The 19,914-nt window shown below is 41.9% G+C and overlaps 1 long non-coding RNA gene across 1 annotated transcript; it reads right to left on the bottom strand.

Moving 5' to 3' along the window:
- Nucleotides 1-13,987: 13,987 nt before the first annotated feature.
- On the bottom strand, nucleotides 13,988-17,999 carry LOC120440133. Its single transcript, XR_005612997.1, has 3 exons — nucleotides 17,478-17,999; nucleotides 15,938-16,053; nucleotides 13,988-14,947 (listed from the first exon to the last, which is right to left on the bottom strand). It is a non-coding gene; the product is annotated as an uncharacterized LOC120440133 (long non-coding RNA).
- Between the last annotated feature and the right edge of the window lie 1,915 nt (nucleotides 18,000-19,914).

Below are 19,914 nucleotides of genomic sequence, written 5' to 3'. Positions count from 1 at the left end.
GTCAGAGAGACAAAAACCCAATGCAGGGTGTTGTGGAGGGACTGAGAAGAAGATACTAGCATTTAGGGCTGAGTAGAGAATTGTAAAACCGCAAGATATATGAAAGACATATTAAAGTAATTACAGTAATCAGGTGAGAACATTCACTACAACCTCATTGCAGGAAAACAAAAAGAATGTTTACTGTGAACAGAAACCAAACATGAAGACAGGCCATGTCCACACTAATACGTTCTCGTTTCAAAACGCATCTTTTCTCTCCATTTTGGCCTTCCGTCCACACCGTCTTTGGTCAAGGAAAACGCAGCGTTTTGAAAACGCTCTCCAAAGCGGATACATCTGAAAATGCAGTTTTCGCGTTGCAGTGTGGAGAGTGAACCCGGAGCCTTTTCGAAAACAATGACACAATTTTGTCATGTGATGCAGTCATGTGAGATAGTGGAGGGCATTATACACCAGTTGTTTTGTTTGCTCTCAATTTTATATATCAGTTTGTACAATCTTCAGATAGCTTTTCTTCAAGTTCTTTAATTCTCACTCGCTTTTGCAACTTTGTACTTTTGTTAGTCCATTTGGTGCTTTTCCTCAACATTTTTCCGCGACGTTTCAAAGAGCCGGAAAGTGGCAGACAGAAATGAGGCAGGTTGAATCGTCTAGCGTTTCATGCATGCGCAGTACTGGAACATAAGCATTTTCGGCCGCATCAATGTGGATGAACAACTCTGAAAACGATAGTGAGGACGCGGAGCGTTTTCTGACGTATACGCTGTTTACGCTAGTGTAGACGTAGCCAGAGACAAGGGAACAGTGGGGGACAATGGCAGAAAGACAAGATAGAGAGGCAACACGTTCTCACTCCCGAGGCGTAATATTTTACGCTAGGTGACAAATCGTCAACATGTTGCGTTTCCGTGCACCCAAAACGTTCCTAAGTGACCAGATCAGAAACATGAGAACCGTTTGAAATCAATCCACACATGTTCGTTAATTTTCCTCAAATCATCTTGGAAAATGCAATTTAACGTCATTAAAGTCCTGGTTATGGTTAGGGATAAGGTTTGGGTTAGGGCTGGAATACATGGCTGGAACATGTTTTACCGCAAGACCGTCATTATACTGTATTTCACCCATAACCCAGCGCGTACCATAAGAACGCCGAAGGCCGCCTTTCGCGTTCCTCGGGAATGCCGCGCAACGTGACAAATCATCATGAGGTTACGCCTCGGGAGTGAGAAGAGGCTGAGAGAGGAGATGACAGGCGCTCAATACGCGTATATTGATGTTAAATTAAGACCATGGACTCACCTATAAAATGATAGGGATCCAAAATTTCATAAGTGCTAAACAGCAACTAACTAACTAATAAAATGGAAATCGAAACTGTATTATTAAGGTATTACACAAAGTTTAATTTTTATATTTTATGTATACAGTTTTAATGGCAGAAGATGAGGCATTACAGTACACACAAACTATACATAAACAAATAACTCTTAATTTACTTTTCTTTAGTGTACCTGTAAAGTAAATAAAAAGACAAGGAAAGACATGAGGCTACTGATACATTAGACGTAAATAACAATCATACATGTCATTTTTCCTCTCACCACTGCGGGTGATTTATCCTTTATGCTCGGGTCCTCTACCACATGCCGGGGAGCTTGAGGGTCCTGTGCAGTATGTTAGGTGTTCCTACTGGACTGCACTCTTCTGGACAGAGATTTTGCATGTTGTTTCTAGGATATGCTGGAGCCACTTGCCTAGCTTGGGAGTCACTGCACCTAGAGCTCGGATTACTACTGTTACCTTCACGCTCCAGATTCCCACTGATGCCGTCTTGTTCCAGTAGCCTACTTCTCATCAGGGTGTCCTGGTTCTTCAACAGCGGACGCTCATGCCTGAGGTAGGCTTGGTTAGCATGGGGGGTCAAGCCTAGGACCCTTACTGGATGCAGACATACAACTCCCATTCCAAAGGAGTGTGGTCTCTCCCTCTCTCTCTCTCTCCATATAAATGCCCCTGAGACAATCCAGCACATAACAGCAGGGTGCAAGATGCTAGCAGGCAAGGCATATGTGGAATGCTATAACCAAGTGGCCGGCGTAGTACACAGAAACATCTGTACCGAATACGGCCTGGACGCCCCAAAGTCAAAATGGGAGACACCCCGGAGGGTGGTGGAGAATGACAGAGCTAAGATCCTGTGGGATTTCCGGATACAGACGGACAAAATGGTGATGGCTAAAAAACTGGACATAGTGGTGGTAGACAAACAGAAGAAGAAGAAGATGGTAACAGCGGTTTTTATAAAATTAAAATTGCTCTTTTACATCAGGATGTACTGATTTCATTAAATTGCCTCATACTACAAGTTGCTTTGGTATTCAGCCTTGAGAAACGTGTTTCTGTGTTAACAGGTTGTTAGCCTTCTTATTAAATTGTAATTAAAAGGTATTTAACTTAGACTTAAGCGCTAAAATAATTTCTTAATTTCTGGCTAAGCATTTTCGTCCACAGCATGTAAAAAAGGATTTTTCAGATGTAATTTAATTAGCTTCAAATAATTAAAATTACATAAACGCATCTTAGAAAACTGTACCACTGGCCCTTGATGTCATTTCTCAGTGTGGCCCTCCAGGCACATGCAGGGAGGGGGGCACCTGCCCCTTTCCTGATTCTCTTTTCTAAAGGCAAATTTATTTATTTAGTTTTAACATGTGTCTGGGTGTGGAGTCCTGTCTGTGTCCCTCAACAATAACATTTAACTGTTAATCACAATTTCGCTAAATAAAAGGATCTGGCTTGCATCAGTCACATGATAACCATTAAACAATGCTCACCCTTGATGGCAGAGTACGCTGGTTACGAGCCGGGAAGAAGCTAGCAAATTTTTGCCACCTGGGTGGTGCGGAGCTGTAGAGGAAACACACAACTGAAAGATGCAGACTGACGCATCAAAAACCAGTAAGTAGGGTCTACAGCGTACACTATAGTCTATAGCAGTGGTTCTCAAACTAGTAAATATATGGCTCTTGAAGAACCGCCCTCATAACCAGTGTTGGGTAAGTTACTTTAAATTAGTAACTTAGTTACATTACTAGTTACTTCTATCAAAAGTAACTCAGTTACTTCAAGTTACTCATTACTTTCAAAGTAGCTAGTTACTAGGGAAAGTAACTTTGGTTTTACCCAGAATTCTATTATTAATGTGTTGCTTCCCTAACTGGATACACAGCAAGGATGCCAGTCTTCTAGCTTGCTTACATGTTAGCACTAACCTGCCACAAGTGCACTGTGCCACCTAATGGCCTGAAACGAAAAAGGTTCAAATGGCAGTGTAGTAGCGTGAGTTAATGATGAAATGAATGAAACTAAATTAGAAATTCACAGTGTTTGTTTTATGTGTCACTTTTTTATCTTTCTGTTTTAATCTATTTCTATTGTTTCAACTCTCTACAAATGCAAACACATCATTTTGGGGTTGGTGCAGCAGTGTTATAAATCTAATCAGTGCACGCAGTATCACTAGGAAGAAGCAGTGGATCACAAAACACGACATACAGTGTGTTGAAACTTTTGAAAGATATATTTATTTTTGCCATTGAAATGGGTAGAAAGTATACTTTTAGCAGTGCCAACATTAAACTGTGCCTCAGAACATTTAGGAGCTGTAGGTATCAAAATAGTGCAAAAAATATAGAGCAAAAATCGTTCATCATAAACACAGTGAGGTTTGTCCATTATTTGTAAACTTAACTGAACTTAACTTTGTAAACTGTTCAGTAATGACGGGCAAACTTAAAAGTATTTTCAGCCTCATAAATAGTCAATATTTAACAAAAATAATATTTCCTCCATACAGGTCATGTAGATAAATAAAATATAATGGTATTTTAAGTGCTTCAGTGGTCTAAGTTTCACTTGGAAATATTAACCTGTTTGACCTTGTAGAGCACCACTGAAGGAAACACATCATCATCATATCAGCACTACTCAACTTTGGTTCCCTCAAACCAACAATTGTACCTCAACAGGAGAAGCTTCTCAAACTTATGATCGGACAACTTGTTCATCTTTGGAATGAGAATCAGGTTTCCCAGGCTGAAAAGCCTTTCAACTGGGGCACTTGAAGGAGTGGCTGCATCAAGTTTAAGAGAGAGTTTATCATCAGGAAATGCTTCAGAGTCTAACCCTGTTGCTCCTGATTTGAGGTACTTGGCTACCTCAGCTTCAGCAGTGGCATATATGTCCTCATTCTATTCAAAGGAGAAGAACTCATCCTCTTTGCTAGAACTCGGGTGCTGTGTTGTCTTGGTGGCGCTGGTACCTGGTTGTAGCTGATCTTGCTCGGGGAGAAGTTTTCGACACTCTACCAGCAGACGTGCCTTTGTGAGGTCCTTCCGTGCCTGGTCATGTAACCAACAAAGCTTGAATTTTGGTAGTGTCACAGCAGCCAGCAAAGCATCTTCACTTCCTAGGACATGTGCAAACCTTGTTTTGACTGCCTGTAATAATGACACAGCAAGAGTCCCCAAAAATTTTTTGCATGAGAAAGTATGCATTGTTTCAACATTAAATTAATTAAACATTAACAGCATGCTGTAGTTTTATACAGAATGTATTTTAATTTGTAAATAGTGTGTATTTTACTACGTTGTATTTATTTTATTTATTTATTAGGGTTAAGTATCTCAAACTGTAACAGCATTTAAGGTATGTGCTAACTAAAAATAAAGACAAGATGATAGTTTATTAAACTTTTAATAAAATTTGCAGATTGTCTCAGTGGAGTTTAATAAACTCAGCCGTCTGCTCCTTGCTATCTAAAATATAACAGGACACTGGAGTAAATTCTCGACCATCTCACACTTTCGTTTAATTAGTTTTCTGTTTGAGGTTTATTCAGCTGTGTGAAAACTAACTTTAATCTCAGCCAAACCGATTTACTCAGGAACAAATAAAACACTAAAAAAAGCAAAACACAAACAGTTTTAAGTTATCTAAGTGACTTATATATCATGTTTAACACAAATAGCGAAAGTCCACGGGGGTTTGAAAACGATTTGCCGGAGTCCGCAGTTCTCGCCGGCTCGAGTGACCATTGCACCCCCCGGCTAGCTATCGAGCTGGTGGCTAACAGATGTCTCCAAAAGCGTCGGAGCACTTTTGCAAATATGTGATGTCTTGATAAACCAAGCAGATATTTCAAGTTTACACAGCTACATTCTCGCCTGAAAGTATGTTAAAAGTTTGTTTTGTGACTCAGAAAGAGTAATAAGAGTAATATTAAAACTCAGTAGCTGCCACCATTGTAGGAAACTGGAATTGGCTGAGCCGTGCTATGAATTCTGGGATAGGTTGGGCCACAAAGGATACGCCCGACCCATCCTTCAAATCTGGGGAAAAGTAGGATGCATTTGTCAGCTGCATTTGCAGAAGTCTTCAAATTTGGAAAGCCTTCGTCACGTTGCTGTAATGTAATCGGCCTTCAAATGCGGCCTCCGAAGGATGCGGCCTGAATTTGGACACAGCGGCCGTTTCTCAATTCTCAAGTACGCGAGTACGTACTCGCGTTCTCGGTGAGTACGTACTCGCCGAGAACGCACGGGAGTACGTACCCGCTGAGAACGCGAGCACGGACTCGCGATTTGTACAATTGGAACACCTGCGTATGTGATGATGTCACAGGTCCGGAGTTTTTACTGCCGTCCCCTCCCAGTTTAACTGTGAGTAACATGTTATGAAGCTTAACTTTAATCACAGCCAAACCGGTTTACTCAGGAACAAATAAAACACTGAAATAAACCAAACATTAACATTTAGAAGTGATCTAAGTGACTTATATATCATTTTTAACCTCAGTAGTGAAACCTCTATTAATAAAAATAGTGTATATGTACATACGTGTACATACCTTAATAAAACAAGCAGGTGAGATGTTAGAACGCTTTTATTTCTATTTTAGTGGACACTCAATACCATAGACAGCTGCTGGGGTTTGTTTAACCTGAGTAGTGAGAAGACCGCGAGCGGGGGGGGGGTTGAAAACGAAGTGCCGGGAGTCTGCTGTTGAGTTTTGGACGAAATGCATTCTGGGATATTTAGCTGTACCAAGTCCACACCGATGCATGCTCGATAAAACGGGCGGAGCGAGAACACATCCGGGACTTTTTCGCGTTCTCGGCTTCATGCGTACTTCAACAGTACTTGGTCTCCGACTGATGACGTATCACGAGTACACGAGAACGCAAGTACGCACAAGTACGCATATTGAGAAACGCCCAGCGATACCGGAGTTGCTTCTTCTTCTTCGGGGTTTAACGGCAGCTGGCATCCTTGTACATGCAGTGCTGCCATCTTCTGTTTCAGTCCGTTATTACACTCTTAAATCCTTCTACTTATTCCTGCATCTTTCAGGATCTTACAAGGCTTTAAACGACACGTCGACTATTAAATTTGTCTTCGATGATTTTGATAGTCGACGTAATCATGACTAGTCGACTAATCGTGGCAGCCCTAAACAGCATTCACTTGCATGTGACACAACAGCACAGCACAATATAAAAAGCAATTGAGTAATAAATTTAATTAAAGATAAACAAAAATGAAAATATCATCTCTTACCTGGATAACTGCATCTGGTAGCCCAACAAGGATTTGCAGACCATTTTTTATAGCCAGAGTCTTGGTCATCAGCAATTCCAGTGTGGGTAGGAGTGTGCCATAAAAACAATGGTCTTCTCCCTGAAGAATGTCCAGTGCCACAGTAAGTGGTTTCATGACTGCACAGTACTCACTGATACACTGATGCTCCCTCTCATTGAAACACTTCAACTGTAGTGTGGATGCGCCATCAGCACCATTCTGCAGCACATCCCCAATAGAAACAAAAGTCACCTCATCCTCCTCATCTTCAGAGTCATTTGATTCAGGTGGTGGCTGGTATATTTTAAAAGCCTTGACAAAATTGGAGCCATTATCCGTTACAATTGATGTGATTTTAAACGATAGGCCATGAGGTGAGTTAATGTTGTTCAGCTCAGATGCAATACTGTCATACTTATGTCGACCCATAAATCGCCTGCAAGCCAGCGCTGCTTTCTCACTTTTCATGCTTTGTGCATTTATCCAATGCGCGGTCACACCAAGAAAACTATTATGCACAGTCCAAATGTCTGTTGTTGTGGGGATATATTCTACCTTGTCAAGTGTATTTTTGAGCTCCGACTCCATGTTGGCATATTCTTGGTCTAGGTAACTGGAAAATGTCTTTCTGCATGGTGCCTTCCCAGCTCTCCCTCGCCCAGGTATATGACTAATCAGTTGTCTGAAAGCATGGGACTCAACCGTTGAGATGGGTTTCATGTCTTCCACAACATACCTGCCAATCAGCCTGTGTAGCGGTGGCTGGGTGATGGACTGTGCAGCAGGCTGTGTGAAATCAAGCTCCAGGATCCAGTTGCAGGTGGAGGTGTTAAGTCAAAGCACGTCCAGCTTGCCGATCAGCTGTTCGGAGATGTTAAAGATGCCCGCTAGGACATCAGTCAGCTGGTCAGCACTTCCAATTCCAACCCTGCTCCTTTATTCGGGCTTGGACCGGCAAAAGTGACCCGAAATTGGCACTCTGGTGGAGTTACTTTGTGTGTGTGTGTGTGTGTTTATAAGTAGTTTTAAAGCTTGTGATCCACAAAACAGCATAACAGTAAAATAAGATCTGACTGCCTTACAGTCAGTGTGGGAGCAGCGGCTTCGCTCATGCGCGATTCATTTGCAGTTTGGACGCATAGGTGTGAACATGTCCTGCCCTGATAGCAGCTGGGGGAGGACTATCCTCCGCCTGTGAGCGCTTTGGCACGGGTGAGGTGGCCACGGCAGCACCGCTGCTTGTTAACAGTAAGAGTGATACGCGCTTTCACGTCAAAAAGTCATCATAAATAAGTCTCCAATAACACCAGAAAAAGTCGCCAGATTTGTCGCTAGTCGCTTTTTAGAAAAAAAAAGTCGCTAAGGGGGTCTGAAAACTCGCTAAATATAGCGACAAAGTCGCTAAGTTGGTAACACTGCCCCGCGCATGCCTTTGGAGGAGTTCAACACCAGTCTGGCCGAATCACAGATAAGCAGGGTGTCTGGGCTGCAGAGCACAGCTGTGTCAGAGACTCTCTACATCAGGGGTGCCCAATCCCAGTCCTCGAGAGCTACTGTCCTGCAGCTTTTAGATGCATCCCTACTCCAACACAGCTGAATCAAATAGTTGGATTACCAATTCGGCATGCCATCAAGTCTGGCAAAGGCCTGATAACGAGCCATTCATTTGATTCAGGTGTGCTGGAACAAGGACGCATCTAAAAGCTGCAGGGCAGTAGCTCTCGAGGACTGGGATTGGGCACCCCTGCTCTACATCAATGTAGCGTTAAGGATGCGGGCCAGGACACGTCGCATAAACAACTCTACTTCCGGTGGGAAAACTAATTAAAGGAAAAGTCGCACTAATAACACCTACCACTCACTTTTATAAGCATACACTATGACCACTTCCACGCAGTAACGTTGTAATAAATATAATCCCCGGTAAAGTCAGTTAGCGAACACTACTGGCATGTAATGCCAATGACGACCATTTCACAAACTGTAGAAAATGCTCAAAATGTTGTCGGCACCAAAAGTGAAGGGCTGACAGTTGCGTTTATATACGAACCGTAAGCGCTAATGTTGGTTAGCATCAGCTAAAGCGAGGAAGTTTGACACTTGCAGAGGCTGTGAACGCAGAGAGAGCTTAAAAATGCATTGTGTTTTTTGTTGTTTAGTTTTTGTTTTGTTGCTTTGATTTGGGATTTTTTTGCATTAAGATGTTGCACACAAAATTAAAGATATAACGGTGACTTAGCTGCTCGTTGGATAAACCCATGGACCTCAGAAAAGATCAACACTACTCGGATGTAAGCACCCGTGTATAACACAATAGGCAAAATTACGCTTGCTAGCCTTTCCACATCATATGCTTTGCATTAAATAAATATTTTTCCAAATACTCACCATGATCTGAGACCGTTTAAATATTTTGTTACTCCGAAAATATGGCAGTATGAAACTAAACTTTCAGCCTAAGAGGTAACGCAATGCTAAGATTTACACGGAAACGATCAGCGGAAATCGTTAAAGTACTATTGGTCTACATTCTTCTTCTATGGTAGCAGCCTGGGCAGAGTAACACCCAACTTTAAACTGCCGCCATCTGTTGGCACCAATGACCGTAGAAAACATTATTGCGACAACACGTTTTTTGGGGAAAATAACAGAGATTGAAACTTTACTGATAATTTGTCCAAGTTGAAAAATGCCCTCCTCCAAAAATGTCATGTGACAACCTCATTGCCTTACAGAATCATGACGTCACACACATGTAGAATCTTACCACCACTTTGATCCTTTGGTCCTTTCATCCTTAAAACCCATAAATAGCGGTGAAAAGCAATGACTTTTAGTCCGTTTCTTGCAGCACTGATCTTTGCAGCATTGAACCGTTCGCCAGAAAAGCCTTTTGAAATATTTGGATCCTTTGCAATAGTCACTGTTTCCAGACCCAACATGTCTCAAACAGAAGATCCAAAGGGACAAGAAGTTGACCCCTACGCTCTTCCCTGGGATCAGCCACTAGACCCTTACCTCTCCTCTCTTCCTTGGGGTGACCAAGTAGAAATAGAGGAAACGTGCTTGGAAGAAATGGAGGATGAAACGCTCACGGATCAGCCCTGGGATCAGCCACTAGACCCTTACCTCTCCTCTCTTCCTTGGGGTGACCGAGTAGAAATAGAGGAAACATGCTTGGAAGAAATGGAGGATGAAACGCTCACGGATCAGCCCTGGGATCAGCCACTAGACCCTTACCTCTCCTCTCTTCCTTGGGGTGACCAAGTAGAAATAGAGGAAACATGCTTGGAAGAAATGGAGGATGAAACGCTCACGGATCAGCCCTGGGATCAGCCACTAGACCCTTACCTCTCCTCTCTTCCTTGGGGTGACCAAGTAGAAATAGAGGAAACGTGCTTGGAAGAAATGGAGGATGAAACGCTCACGGACACAGAGAAGGTTAAGTTATTGATGGAGGAAAATGAAAGAAACAGGGCTGAATTAATAAAGTTGTCCTACCAGCTTCTAGAAAAGGAAGCTATTATTGAGGAGAAACAACAGGATCTCCGGGACATGGACAAAAAGAACCAGGAGCTTCAAGGAAAGCTTGATCAAGCTCTGCAACAAAATAAAAAATTCCTCCAAGAGAAGAAACTAGAGGGCACGAAGAAGAGAGGGATGGACCGCAATCTCCGAGACTTGGAGTTAATGTACAGTGTAGACAAAAAAAGGCTTGATGACACACTGCAAGCAAATGAAAAGCTTCTTCAAGAGAAAAGGCAACAGGAGATCAAACAAAAAGAAATGGATCGCAAGCTTCAGAGCATCAAGCAACACAAGGAAAGCTTGCAAGGAAAGCTTGATCAAGCTCTGCAACAAAATAAAAAACTCCTCCAAGAGAAGAAACAAGAGAGCATGAAGAAGAGAGGGATGCACTGCAATCTCAGAGACATGGAGCTAATTTACAGTGTTGACAAAAAAAGGCTTGATGACACACTGCAAGCAAATGAGAAGCTTCTTCAAGAGAAAATGCAACAAGAGCTCCAACAAAAAGAAATGGATTGCAAGCTTCAGAGCATCGAGCAACAAAATGAAAGCTTGCGAGGAAAGCTTGATGAAGCTCTGCGACAAAATAAAGAAATCCTCCAAGAGAAAAAGCAGCTGGACAGAAAGCAGGGAGACATGGAGTGCCAACTCCAGCACATGGAGGGAAAAGACAGGATGCTGCAGGTAAAGTTCGATGAGACACTGCAGAAATATCAAGAGCTGCAAGAACTTCATAACAAAATGAAGTACAAAGTAACTGAGCTGGAAGGAGAAAATGAAAAACTGCAAAAACAGGAGGCGACATCTAAAGTACTGAAAGAAAGGTTGGAAGAAAAACAAGCCAAAATAGAAGAAGTGGAGAAAAAATGCAATAAACTGGAGCAGCAAAATATCGAAACAATCGAGGAGTTGAAAATCCTCATCCTCGAGAAAAAAGTGCTCATAGAAAAGCAGCTGGAAAAGAAGAAAAGACGCTTCTTCCGCTTCTTCCGGAGGAGGGACACTCCTTCTTTCACTGCTGCCGATGTCACCTCGTCTTCCTCCACCTCCGTTCCAACTTAATCCCCCCCTCCCCTTTAATTACTAACACCTCTCCATCCGCCCCCTCCTCCCCTCACACACACCCCAACCAGTCCCGACAGTTGACTGCCCCTCTAGAGCCTGGTTCTGTCATAGGTTTCTTCCTTTAAAGGGAGTTTTTCCTATCCACTGTCGCCTAGTGCTTGCTCAGAGGGGATTGTTGGGGTTTTCTCTCCTCTATCTCTTTACCTCCTTTCTTCCCTTTACCCCCCTCTCTTTTTCACACTCACCCCAACCAGTCCCGACAGTTGACTGCCCCCTCTAGAGCCTGGTTCTGTCATAGGTTTCTTCCTTTAAAGGGAGTTTTTCCTATCCACTGTCATCTAGTGCTTGCTCAGAGGGATTGTTGGGGTTTTCTCCTCTATCTCTTTACCTCCTTTCTTCCCTTTACTCCTTTCTCCCCCACCACCCCACCTTTTTTTTTTTAATAATATAACAATAAAACAATTGGCTGCATTTTAAATGTGTCACATCAATGTCTTTATTCAAGAATACAAGAAATGGGTAATAGCTGCATGTGTGTTTGTGTGTGTGCATAATATGCATACTTCATATAAATATTGTCTATAACTTAATTATTTTCTGTAGTTCAAATAATTAAACAATTCAGTTACATAACACATTTGAATTTAGATTTTATGTACTGTATAGCCTGTATGATAAATCAATATTTACCCAATAAGTATAAAATCCAGAAAGCTACACAACATGGGAGGGGTTCTTTACAAACACAAGTCTAACTTAGGTTTCACACTGTTAAATTTACACAAAATGTCAGAAATCTGCACTGTCATTAAACCTAATTTTTCATGATTTGTTGGGTTAATATTCTGAGGCCCAAAAAACAACTGGCCATTTTTGGCTACTTTTGATTTTACATTTGTATTTCACCTTCAAATTGTTTTTTTTTTTTTAAACCTTGCCTTGCTTGGTATCATTCTTTTCAGAACAACCTCACATGTCTGAATTTACAGTTACTTTTTCATTGACATACTGTATTAACTGATCTGATATCACACAAAAACATAAAATCCTAGTGGGAGTTATATTTTCTTTTTACTATAAAAACCACAGACATGTTTAGTAAATTATTTTCATATCTTGAAATGCAAATATAAATGGTAAATTTTTAAAACTTATGGACAAATTTTGTAAACAATAAAATTATATATAACTATTCATCTAAAAATGCAGCCAATGCATCAGGCGCTTTGTTTTTTTGTTTTGTTTTTTGTACAGCCATTTAAAAACACTACTTAACTAAAACGAGAGAACAATCAGGTGTCACAATAAGATGCCCCACAAATTATTTGTGCCAGTAAATAAAAAAATGTCCGCCACAAGACAGAGAAAAACAGCACAGGGAGAAACCTGCAGGCCTGACAGCAGGTGTATCACTCCCTCTGTTTTCCACCTGGAGACAGGCAGAATGCAGTGTAAACACTATGTGACATTCATTAGTGCCCTCACTAACACACAAAACAACAACTACACAACACACCAACTATACACTAAACGTCACAAATCTCTAACATCTCAAAACTCGCTCTCCCTCTCTCACTTGGTTGCTCGCTCTATCTCGCTGCCGTCACTTCCAAAACTTTCCACTCTTCCTAACCAAATCCCACTGTTTGCCATTTTTCTTTTTTCTTTTATTGGTCAACATGATACATTTTTTTCTTTCTTTACTGTTTACGCGCTGTCATTAGAAAAGCTTTTATTTTTTTTAAACCATGACAATAGTATTTAGAAAAAAGCATGGCTTATACATATTTTTTTAATCATAACTCTGGATTTAGCAGCCTGTCATTAAAATTTAAAAACTGGTGTATACTTTGAAGTCCAAACTTTCAACACAAGCTAAAATAGAGATTCAGCATGGCTGCAGCTTGTTGCTATGTCAGCTTAAATCAGTCACGTCATTTGGAGGTGGGTGTGTCCGTGGACCCCAGAGGGTTAATAACACTCACCTTCATTCCATTTCCACAGTGCAACAACCAACCACCTGTGTGAAATCTGAAATGTCCATGGTGTTGATTCAAAATGTGCTCTTGCACAATCATAGGCATCGCTTACTACTGAAAACAAGAAAAAAAAAGCCGGTCCGCGCTATGGGCTGAACCATTTGTTAATGTTCAGTTTTAGAATTTATATTCTATTCAGCGTTTACTGTAGCTAGACTCAAACTGTTAATGCTGCCTTATTTTAATAAACAACACTGCCATATGCAAAACTAGGGTGGCACTTGGAGTGGGAAGAGCTCATTTAAGGGTGGCACATCCCACCCTTCTTGATCTGCCCTTGGACAGGTCCTCTATAAAGTGAACACCGCGGAATCTGGTGCTCTTCACTCCGTCTACTCTGACACCAGCAATGCTGAGCAGGAGATGTACAGCCTCGGTCTTCCTAAAGTCAAAAATCAGCTTTTTTTGGTTTGTCAACATTGAGACACAGATTCTTGTCCTGGCTTAGCATATGTGACAGCCGCTCCATGTCCTCCCTGTATGCTGCATCATCATCGTCCCTGATGAGTAGCACCACTGTGGTGTCATCTGCAAACTTGATAATGTGGTTTGTGTTACATTCTCGGTCTACCAGTGATTGGAAAACAACAAGCGATGTGACACCCCCACTCACCCACCACCCAAGAAAGAGCAAAAACAGAGTACTTTTCAAAGTGCTAAGCAGCCATTTATTTACATCGGCAGTGAGCAATGCCAAAAATAACAAACAACAAATACCTAAACACTCCTAAGCGTCCCTAAAAAAGAAAAAAAAAATCCAACCAAAAGACAATTTACTTACCTGACCTTCTAAGTGAAAAACAGGAGAAAACTGAGTCAACAGTTAACAATTTATTAAGTTTTCAGACAAAGACACTAAGTAACACTTGGAAGCACAGACTGTTTGTTGGGTGGTGGAGGCTAGGAGAGAGGGGGACCATAAATCACAAACAATCACAACATTGACTCATCACATGTTGGAGCTGGAGGTGCAGTCGTGGGTCAGCAGCGTGAAGAGTAGCGGGCTCAGCACACATCCCTGGGGGGGGGGCTGTGCTCAGTGTGATGGTGTTGGATCTTATGTTTCCAACCTGTACTGTCTGGGGTCCATCAGTAAGAAAGACCAGGATCCTGTTGCAGGTGGAGGTGTTAAGTCTGAGCAGGTCCAGCTTGCCGATCAGCTGCTGGGCAATGATGGTGTTGAATGCTAAGATGAAATCAGTGAACAGCATTCTTAGGTGGACGTTGCATTGATCCAGTTGTGATAGGGCTAGGTGGAGTGCCAATGAGATCGCATCGTCCATTGTCTTCGAACTGCGAGGCTGTAGCTGTCTTTGGTACAGGTAAGATGGTGGTGGTTTTAAAGCACTTGGCACAACAGCTTGACTCAGGGAGATGTTAAAGATGCCCGCTAGGACATCAGTCAGCTGGTCAGCACAGGCTCCGAGCACACGTCCGGGTATATTGTCTGGTCCAGCAGCTTTGTGTGGGTTGACTTTAGTGAGAGTCCTTCTCACACTGGCCGTGCACAGGGACAGCACTTGGTTGTCTGGCGAGGGGGTGGCCCTCTATAGTCAGTCCTGCATCCCATTTAAAGAAGTGTGTGTTCACACTGCCCCTGGATGTCCTGGCCTCTGAGGTTAAGGTGTACGGCTCCTGGTTGTAAACTGACCAATTTATCATGGCAAAGGCTGTGGTGGAAAAAAGATAAGAGGCTGATTATAAAAATGATCAATGCATGCCTTATGACCTATACAGCATGTACAGATAACACAGCTAAATGTGTGTGAAATTGTAAAGTTACTTTTGAAATAAAGCTTCTCAAAGTCAATTAACTGTGACTATAATAATAGCAATGTTAGCCAGCAAACAAAACGTTAGCACTAATTAACATAAGCTGCTAGGTGATGTTACTGTTTCAAGTTCTCTCATTGTTTGACATGTAGGGCAGATATTTTGGTGACACTGAGATTAGCGAGACACTAAACAGCAGTGTACCATCAACGCTAGATTAGATGTTTTCTAATCCGATAAAATGACATTATTCCTGTTTATAGAAGATGTTTGTCGTCTGTTCGCTTTGACTGACAGGAACAGGAAACAGCGGTTGAAATTACTGTTGGTGTTACATGAGGGTAAAGGAGGGCTTTAAGCACCTGGGTAAAAACTGGACCCATGATGAAACAGTACAAGTACAAAATATTCTTCAGTTTTAATATGTGACCATACTGTGCAGACTGCTGATGAGTTACACCGTTACATTTCATTAATCATTGTTAAACTAAAGTGTTAAGCAGTTACTTTATCCTTTCACTTAAAATTTCCAGGAAAACACTAACTTGGCTACTTTTGTGGTTATATTTGATATATGCTGGTTCACTACTTTTGCACTATAATGCTGCTGCTGACACCTTGGTTCACACTGACAATTAGAAAAAAGCTGATGGGAAAAGAAGGATGGAAAATGCCTGGAATTTAGTTACACTTGCAAATACTGCTGCCTCCAAACTGCAAGCATCAATAAAATGTTACGGTATTGTTTTCTATATCTGTGGATATCATTATTGGTAGTTTTCTTGAAATAGAAGATCTTCATTAAAAAAAAATCGCTGATAACATTGATGAAGCTAGCGCCCAGCCCTACTGCACGTACTGCAAATATAAAACTGATATATACTTACATCATGAAGCAGTTGATGTCTGGTTTCCGACAAATGCAGTAAAGAGGTGCGTTCTCCCCCTCCATACCAGTGTTCTCAGGCACTGGTACATGGTCAGTGTCAGACACTTCACTGTCCTACAACATACCACATAGAACCACATTAGAAATGACATATATGTAGACATGCTAATTATACCTGGCTAAATGGATGCAGTAACAAAATGTTACTCAGCTACTCTAGTTATTAGTTTCCAGTTGTGTGCAGTTGCTCCAGTCTTAGTGACAGTATACTGTTTCAAACACCAGTGCCAACATTTTAGTTTTTAAATCTTAGTACGCTTCTGGACCAAGACTTGTGGCCTGTTGATCGCTAACTTATTGTCTGACTACTAGAGCTGGGCGATATAAGATTTTTTCATATCACAATATGTTTTTTTCATTTCAGGCAATAACAATATATATCACGATATAAGCCAAATAACTATATTTGAAATAATCAGCAGCTTGTTTTTATTTAAATATTTATTTCCCATAATAAGTTCAACAGGGTCGATGTACTTAAGGAACATGAGACTTTTTCAGATTAAAAAAAGGCAAATATTGCAAACTACACAAAGGGCAGCCGCTAAAGCGTTTAAGTTTCAAAATAGAACAAACAAAACAGACCACTAAATTGTCAATTCCACTTAGAAACAAAATATTAATTCTAAAAAAATAAATCTTAGTTTGTTTTACAGAAGAACAGACAAAATTGACTAACTTTTGTCAATATCACTGAGAACTAAAAGGAAATTCTCAATCTCTCCTTGTTGTATTAGCTTTTCAAACAGTTTTAACAGTTACTTTAGTCTGACAAAAGCCGAATGACAAATTAGCACTTTCAGTCAGAGATTGAGCATGCACTGCTTTATTGTATTTCCAGACTTGCTTTCGGCACAATTTACAGTGCGCGCTACTCTGTTTTTTGACTTGAAATAGCTGAAATACCTTCACACTACGAAACTTCTATGACCTTTCCGTTCGACAATCTCTCCGGCATTGGAACCATCATCTGTTTTCTCTTCGATAACCTTCGGTCACGCTCTCGGTTGATTTTTCTCTAGTCGGCACACTCATTTCCTCCATTACCCGGGTAGCACGGCGGTTGGCTGCTTCCCAAACAAATACACACGTGCGTTTTGGCACTTGTGCTGTACCATAACAAGTCACGTGACGTGACGCTGCGGCTGTGATTGGTTCAGCTCTGCGCTACTTAATTTGGATTGGCTGTTCTTTTTTCTTTTTTTTTAAGAGCACAAGAGAGATGAGGTCTATCGCAATAGTTTAATTTTTCTATCGAGAAAAAGTTGATTCGCAATACATATCGTTATCGTTTTATCGCCCAGCTCTACTGACTACATTAACTACAGTTCATAAACATCATTTATTTTCTCCCACTTATTTCATTCAAGGTCTATTCCAGCTGTCATAGGGCAAAAGTACACCCTGGACAGGTCGCCAGTCTGTCGGAGGATTATTAGAAAGACGCAGACAACCACTCACACCTACGGCCAACTAACCTAACCCCGCGCATGCCTTTGGAGGAGTTCAACACCAGTCTGGCCGAATCACAGATAAGCAGGGTGTCTGGGCTGCAGAGCACAGCTGTGTCAGAGACTCTCTACATCAATGTAGCGTTAATGATGGAGGCCAGGACGGGGAGAGATGGGTGCCATTATTAGAGTTATCGTCATTGTCTCTATGCTGTTGCGCTCTTACCCGTATTATTGCAACCATATACCTATTCCAGCTCACCCTAAAACTGCAGAGAATTGGTCTGTTAATAATAATCCCCGGTAAAGTCAGTTAGCGAACTCTGCTGGCATGTAATGCAAATGACGACCATTTTACAAACTGTAGAAAATGCTCAAAATTTTATCGGCACCAAAAGTGAAAAGCTGACGGTTGTGTTCACGTACAAACCGTAAGCGCTAACGTTAGTTTGCATCAGCTAAAGGGAGGAAGTTTGACACTTGGCAGTGGACACAGAGAGAGCTTAAAAGTACATTATGTTTTTTGTTTTGTTTCTTTGCTTTGTTTTGGGGTTAGTTTTGCATTAAGATATTGCAGACAGAATTAAAGATAAAACGGTGACTTAGCTGCTTGTTGGATAAAAGATCAACATTTCCCGGATGTAAGCATCCGTGTATAACACAATAGGCAAAATTAAGTTTGCTAACTTTTTCACATCATAGGCTTTGAAGTAAATAAATATTTTTTCAAATACTCACTGTGGTGGGCGTGGTCTGTGATCACGCCCCCCTGTTAAAACACAGGGACTCATGGGTTGGTGGGTTGTTGTTGTGGTGTGATCTAAATAAAATGGCTCAAAACACTGATCCCTGGACCCGCCGTGTCTTATTCACACCACACTGGTGCCAAAACCCAGGAAGCGGCACGGCGGGCCTACAACCGAGCCAGAGGGAGGAGCTGGCCCAGAGGGTGGCCGAAATGGTGGCTGCCCAGCGGGAGCAGGCGGTGGAGGTGCTTCACCAGCAGGAAGAGCTGCGGGACCAGACCGAGCGGCACCTGGAAAGGATTGGGGAGCTGGCGGCACTGCTCTGGGCCTGGGTACCACCCCCACAGGTGTATCCCGACGGCGGTGAAGCGGTGGAGGACCCGTGTGAGGTACCTCAGCAGCCAAAGGTGGCAGATGAGGCGTGCGGGGATCATTTAAATGGTAAATGGCCTGTATTTGTATAGCGTTTTACTAGTCCCTAAGGACCCCAAAGGGCTTTACACATCCAGTCATCCACCCATTCACACACAGGTGATCCTAAGCTACATTGTAGCCACAGCCACCCTGGGGCACACTGACAGAGGCGAGGCTGCCAGACACTGGCGCCACCGGGCCCTCTGACCACCACCAGTAGGCAACAGGTGAAGTGTCTTGCCCAAGGACACAACGACCGAGACTGTCCAAGCCAGGGCTCGAACCAGCAACCTTCCGATTACAAGGCGAACTCCCAACTCTTGAGCCACGATCGCCACAAATGTGAAGATTTAGATTTTCACATTTAGAATCTTACCAGCAATTTGATCCTTTGATCGTTAAACCCATAAATAGGGGTGAAAAACAATGATTTTTAGTCCGTTACTCGCAGCATTGATATTCACAACATTCAAATCTTTGCCAGAGAAGCATTTTAAAACATTTGGATCCTTTGCATAGTCAGTGTATCCAAACTCCAACATGTCTCAAAGAGAAGATCCAAACGGACAAGAAGTTGACCACAGTTCTCTTCCCTGGGATCAGCCACTAGACCCTTACCTCTCCTCTCTTCCTTGGTGTGAACGGGTAGAACTAGAGGAGAAGCGCTTGGAAGAAATGGAGAATGACAATCTCATAAACAGAGAGAAGATTGTGTTATTGACACAAGAAAATGAGAGAAAGAGTGCCGAATTAAAAAAACTGTCCTACCAGCTTCAAGAAAAGGAAGCTATTATTGAGGAGAAACAATGGGATCTCCTAGATAAGGACAAAAAGATCCAAGAGCTCCAAGGAAGGCTTGATGAAGCTCTGCAAAAAAATAACAAAATCCTCCAACAGAAGAAACAAGAGGACAGAAAGCAGAAAGAGATGAAGTTTCAACTCCAAAATACGGAGATACAATACAGAGTGCTAAAAGCAAGGCTTGATTACAAACTGAAAGCAAATGAAAAGCTTCTTCAAGAGAAGAGGCAACATGAGATAAAACAAAAAGAAATGGATTGCAAGCTTCAGAGCATTGAGCAACACAATGAAAGCTTGCAAGGAAAGCTCGATGAAGCTCTGCCAAAAAATGAAGAAATCATCCAAGACAAAAAAAAGAGCTGGACAGGAAGCATAAAGACATGCAGTACCAACTCCAACACATGCAGGGAGAAGAAAGAATGCTGCGCGCAATGCTTGATAAAACACTCCAAAAATTTGAGGAGTTGTTTCAAGCAAAAAAGCAGCAGGAGATCAATCAAAAA

The sequence above is a fragment of the Oreochromis aureus genome, linkage group 5 (genome assembly GCF_013358895.1).
Source record: "Oreochromis aureus strain Israel breed Guangdong linkage group 5, ZZ_aureus, whole genome shotgun sequence".
Lineage (NCBI taxonomy): Eukaryota > Metazoa > Chordata > Actinopteri > Cichliformes > Cichlidae > Oreochromis > Oreochromis aureus.
Note: the sequence above shows the minus strand (reverse complement) of the source record. Positions and strands in the feature narration are given on the sequence as shown.